This window comes from Mesoplodon mirus, assembly GCF_964341445.2.
Source record: "Mesoplodon mirus genome assembly, chromosome: 18".
Lineage (NCBI taxonomy): Eukaryota > Metazoa > Chordata > Mammalia > Artiodactyla > Ziphiidae > Mesoplodon > Mesoplodon mirus.
In genome coordinates this window covers 49277736-49283735 of record NC_138994.1, presented here as the reverse complement: position 1 = coordinate 49283735, position 6000 = coordinate 49277736, and the positions used below count along the sequence as shown (strand labels likewise).

Below are 6000 nucleotides of genomic sequence, written 5' to 3'. Positions count from 1 at the left end.
AGGTTTTAACTCAAGAGATTGCTAGCAGAATTACAGCAATAGGAGAACAAAATTCACACTCCATCTTGCCACAAGCAAGCACCATGTGAACAATTTCTGATTTAAGAATAAAAAGGGATTGCATTCAAAGTCCCACGTAGGCATGCAGTACTGGCACTTTGGGGCAACAATGTTTACAGAGTCCTTGAAAAAGTAAAGTCACACACCAAGTTCTTGAAGAAAATAGGGCTGCAATGAATCAAACAATCTCACATTCAGGCATTATACATTTATGGGCTTTTTAAATGCTTCAGAGTGAAGAAGAGACTGAAATTTAGAAAAATCACTCTCTACTGTGACTACATCCTCAATTATTTTACTTCTGCTTTAAAAAAGACATGCAAAGTTCGTAAAGGACTGGCTCCTTGCAGGAATCCTTTCACCCTTCTGCCCAAGCATTTCTCCAAACCCCCCAGAGCAGAGATGCACCAATTCTCACTGATTCTCACAATTAAACAACATGTCCCATCAGGTGCTGTCTCAAGTTCTATCCCTTATATGCCAAAGACTACCTCCAAGTCCCAGCCTCACACTGAACACAGAGGAACCTGGGCCCACCTTTAACACTGCACATGCTCATTTTACATTTCCTGAAATTATTTTCGAAAACTTATGATATGAAATATACTTATGCTCAAACAGTAATAAAATCCAAGTGCAGTATGTCAGTGGCAAAATCTGTATATGTCAAATAACAAAGCCTTTACATCCCTGTAATGCTTTGAGATTCACATAAGAATCTATACACAACCCAATACATATACTGCCATGGCCATGTGATTTTCAAGTATTAAATTTGTTTGCATAAGGAAACAACCTGAGATTTTTCTAAACTGCACTTCTCTGGCACTCAGTATTATAACCTTCATTCAATACAATAAAAGCCAACAACTTGACAATTATTGGAAAAAAATTATATTTTGGAAGAACTCACTACATAAGGTGACAGAATTCCAAAATCAAATTACATGAAAATATACATCGCAATTTCTTTGTACAATAGGTGAGAAAAATCTGCAGTATAGAGAATAGAGGCAAAGAAATATGAAGAGCTAAGGAGAAAGGGTGTGGGTAAACAGCATTTTTAATAGCAAACCCAGAAGTTAAGTAGAAAGCCTGCAGCTGTGCATGCTTTATTCATCCAACCTTCACATTAGGTAACTGAGGGCAAAAATAAAACCAAATCAGAATTTTGTATTGTTTGGGGTAAATTTCAATAATTTCTGAATTGAATTCAGAACCAACTCTTTTTAGTTCTTGGGGATAATGACTGAATTCAAGAGCTCTCAACAATGAAAAAATGTTATTGCTATATCCAATCCAAGAGATGGGTGCAAGTATAATACAAAAGGGATGAAGCACCTAGTGATGACCATTCCTCTGAAGTCATCATTAAAAATCAAGTAGTTGCTTATTGAGTGTTTCAGTATTTGAACTAAATGATCCTGGCAGACAGAAGAGATAAAAGCAAAGGGGAGTGTGTCAAAACAAAGAAGATACAAAGTTTAGTAAGTGAAAAGAGTTTAATGAAGCCTCAATGGTTTAAAGGAAATTAAATGGAAACTTTTAATCCTAATTGCTTTTTATCTGACATGCTTTAAGGAGTCTTTTAAAACTGATAAGAAACATTGAATAGGGAAAGAAAACCTGCTAAAATCTTTTAGAATTTACACGATTCTTATTCTACTACAAGAAAGCATTATTTGGTACAAGGTGTGTTTGTGGATGTACATGAACAGTATATATATTATCCGGATCATGTTGTGCTATGTACAGGTCTTTACAATTCTTCCTGAAGGTTAAAACAGTTCATTAGAATTCAAAATGCGTAATCATCTGTAAGTTGGCACTTGTTAGGCTCTTGTCAGCATTGATACTGGCATGTTTTATTGCAGCCCAGTTCCAGCCAGTGTTTGCCAACTTGTTACAACAGAAGTCCAGCAATAGGTGGGTAGAGTGCAGGAAAAACAGTGCCATGTTTCTCAATTGGAGACCTACAAGAAAGCAAACAGCATTATATAATGATTTTATAAATTACAAAAGAATTAATTGATTAGAAATTTTTATTTGTATTCCATTTCTTGGGAAACAAATTTTTCATTTCACTTTAAGCTCACTTTTGTGCTTTTCCAATATGATAGCCACATACAACCATTTCATTTTAAATTCAAGTAACTGTTAATAAAATTTTAAATTTAGTTCCTCAGTCACACTACCCACATATCGAGTGCTCAGTAACTACCATGTTGGACACTGCAAATATAGATTATTTTCATCAGTGTATAAAGTTCTATTACTAAGCCTTAACTTAGACTTCTCTAGGTTCAGTCCAAACCTATTTTATCCATGAAGCTTCCGACAGCTGACCTTCTCTCCCAATTAGTTCCCTATTGTTTTGTGTTTTGTATCTGCTGATCTCATGTGTTCACTTAGACTAGAAGAACCACAGCTAAATAAAAACAACTACCACCTTATCGAGTACTTATTATGTGCCAGGCAGTATACAAAGTGCTGTACAAACTTATCTCATGTAATGCTCATAATCACCATATGAAGGGGTTTCCCCCATTTTACAGAGAAAAGAGAGACAAGGTCACAGAGCTAATTAATAAGTGGCAGAGTTTCCTGTTCCAAAGGTTAGGAAAACACTAGTTTCAATTAATAAAAAGTCTAATTAAATGACTGGACTTTTCAGAGCTTTTATTATATGAATGTGTCCTTTGAGTATGTAGGGGGAGCAGGAGAAGGGGGCAGGGGAGGAGAATACCTATTACTATTACATCGGATCAAGTACTCCAGAAACACAGAAGTCTGTTATCACCTGCCAAGCCAATGCTGGTCACAAAGAAGTCCAATAGAAGATGACTGGGAATCCAAGGGATATAATTCTAAACTCCTAACAATGAAGCCAAATGTACTTAAGAGCCGTGGCAAATATTTAACTCACACCAGACGTGTGAAAAATTCAGTGTGTCTTCTAAATCCCCGAATGAATTTATCAATATTACAATCACCCGAATTCAACCATACCAGAGGTCTGATGTGGGCAGGAAGAAAGCTGTGGGTTTATCTATGGCCAAACATGTGTCTATTTCTCGAATTTAGACTACCTCCCTAAGACAGCTTCTGAGAAGTAGAATGACTGCTAAATTTCTCTCCAAAGGGCTCATACCAATCAATGTAAATGGTCCCCAGCAAAGCACTGAATCCACCAAATATGAATATACCACCTTCACCAGCAATCACAGCTGAGCCCTGAGATGGCTGCAGTGCCAACCAACACCTTGACTGCAGCATTATAAGGAGCCCAGAGCCAGAAGAGTCAACCGAGTCATACATGGAACCCTGGCCTATGGAAACAATGAGATAAGAAATGCTGTTTTAGGGCTTCCCTGGGGGCACAGTGGTTGAGAATCTGCCTGCTAATGCAGGGGACACGGGTTCGAGCCCTGGTCTGGGAGGATCCCACATGCCGCGGAGCAACTAAGCCTGTGCACCAAAACTACTGAGCCCGCGTGCCACAATTACTGAAGCCCGCGTGCCTAGAGCCCGTGCTCCGCAACAAGAGAAGCCACCGCAATGAGAAGGCCGCACACCACAACGAAGAGTAGCCCCACCACTTGCTGCAACTAGAGAAAGCCCACGCGCAACAACGAAGACCCAACGCAGCCAAAAATAAATAAGTAAAAATAAATAACTTTATAAAAAATAATAATAAAAAAATAAAGATTATGTGGGCACCTCAACCCTACAGCCTATCTTGTTCTGTGCATTAGGTAGATGAGTAAAACATAGACCCTTTTTTAGAAGATATTAAGTCATGGAGTCTGATGTGATTTCCTAATTTAATTTTCAAATGATTTCACTTTTAGTGCAATCCAAACAGATGACTGGAATTGGGTACTTACTGAGGCATTATTTCCCAACTGCATCATATCATACATAACAAGAGCAGTAAGACAAATTCATAAATGGCTAAAAGTTAAGACTCTAGGTGCTACAGTGCTTCAGAAAGGGAAGAATTTGCTTGGGGATGAAGAGCAATAACTTCATGAAAGAAGGGAAATTTGAAATGGACCTCATCTCAAGTGGCAAAAGAAACAGAACACACATTCCAGACCCTTGGCACGGGAAGTGGGTTGAGTATTTGAGTTGAATGAATGACGAGATACATTTCAGAAAGAGGGGGACTATATGAGCATAAGAGGGAAGCTACTAGTAATTTTTAATCAACATACAATAGACAAGATTGGGTCCCTGAATGCTAGTTAATTAAGTACATCTGCTTTAATTACTTTTTTGTTTGTTTGTTTTTTTGGCGGCACCACACAGCTTGTGGGATCTCAGTTCCCCAACCAGGAATTGAACCTGTGCCATGGCAGTGAAATCTTAACCACTATACACCAGGAAACTCCCCTTAATTACTTATTAATCAGTGTTTCCCAAAGAATGTTTGTCTTTGGCCATAGGTGGGCCAAAGGATCCTCGTGATGAGGATGAGCTTCAGACTGAAAACAAAATGCAAAATCATTTACTCAGTTCTTACCGATGAAAAACACACAGTTCAAAGACTATAATTTTTTACACAGGAGCCTGAGCTTAATAGTAACACAGTAAGTTAGGAATAGTAACTAAAATTAACCAATAAAGTACTAGTGCATTAATCTAATTAAAAATTCTGTCCTATTTAATGTCCAGCTGCCACACACACCCTTCTACAACAGTGTACAATGCACGAATGAATTTATATGTAGGACTTGCGACTTTAAAGAAGGATGTGTAAGCAGTGCTGACTTGTTTGCCAAGATTTCCAGTTATTGCTTCCTACACCTTTAATTGTAAGTTCTCAGTTTAGTTTCGTCATTAACAGTATATTATACTGTTTTTTCAATTAACCTATTCTATGCAAGGAGGTATTTTGATTCAACATTATTATTTGCCTCCATCTTCTTTTTACGTGAACCTTAATCTTGATAAGTATACTTTAAAGATGTGTATGTTATGATCAAGTATAAATTAACTCTAATCCCACCAACAAAGAAGATAATATATAATCCCTTACAAAATTGGTTTGTGACACTTCATTCGTACTTATTTATTTTATTTGCAATATACTATCAAGGTAAATAAAATTCTTGATTATTTCCTAAATTTATAAAGTACTGTTTATAAGGTAAAATCACGCATAAGCTTAGGCTTCAACCTATTATTTCCTTCCTCTCAATTCGTTGTTGTCGCCAAGCTCTTTTCTGACTGGAAAACAGTATGGGTAAGGAAAACAAGCCCTGAAGTGTTTGTTGCTCCTAAGATATTGTCCGACCCATAAAAGAACCAATGCAATGAATGAGCTGAGCTTTGTGAAGACTAACATGGCAGTTGTATCCAGGACAAATATCTAGGATGAAGTGCAGGCCGACACAAAAGATGTTCAACTAGTAACAAGAACTTGACCTAAGGTGGTGGAAAGCAAGAGTCAAAAGAAAAGATGAGGATCACTGACTAGACGTGCGGGAGGTATTAGATGTAATGATAATGAAATCAGGACAGGACTATTAGCAAAAATAAAACAGACATAAATAAGATGGTGAAAAACAGAAATAGTTTGAAGACTGCAAGGTTATTGCTACGTCTGTTGGGAACAAAGAGAAGTAAGGTTAATTTTCAGCATTTTAGGTTATTATAACAAGATCTAAAAGTAGATATGAGTCTTTTCAGAAACTTAGAGATAATCAAACATGAAAACAGAATGAAAAGTGGGTAGACTTTAGCTTAACTTCTGATTTACCTTTGCATTTGATACGTTTAATCATAAAAATCATAAATAAAAATTAAGACAGTGTGATACCGGTTCAAGGATAGACAAGCCAACCAAGGAAACCTAGAAAGGTCAGAAACAAATCAACACATACCTGGAATGTAGTTTTACAACATAACCAACACTGCGTATCAGTGGTGAAAGGA

The 6000-nt window shown here is 37.1% G+C and overlaps 1 protein-coding gene across 1 annotated transcript in view; it reads right to left on the bottom strand.

Moving 5' to 3' along the window:
• Window positions 1-938: 938 nt before the first annotated feature.
• The window catches only part of UBE2G1 (ubiquitin conjugating enzyme E2 G1), a 96343-nt gene continuing 91281 nt past the window's right edge, over window positions 939-6000 (bottom strand). The window contains exon 6 of the mRNA XM_082605018.1: window positions 939-2033. The gene's annotated coding sequence lies outside the window, so the exon portion shown is untranslated. The remainder of the gene's footprint in view (window positions 2034-6000) is intronic.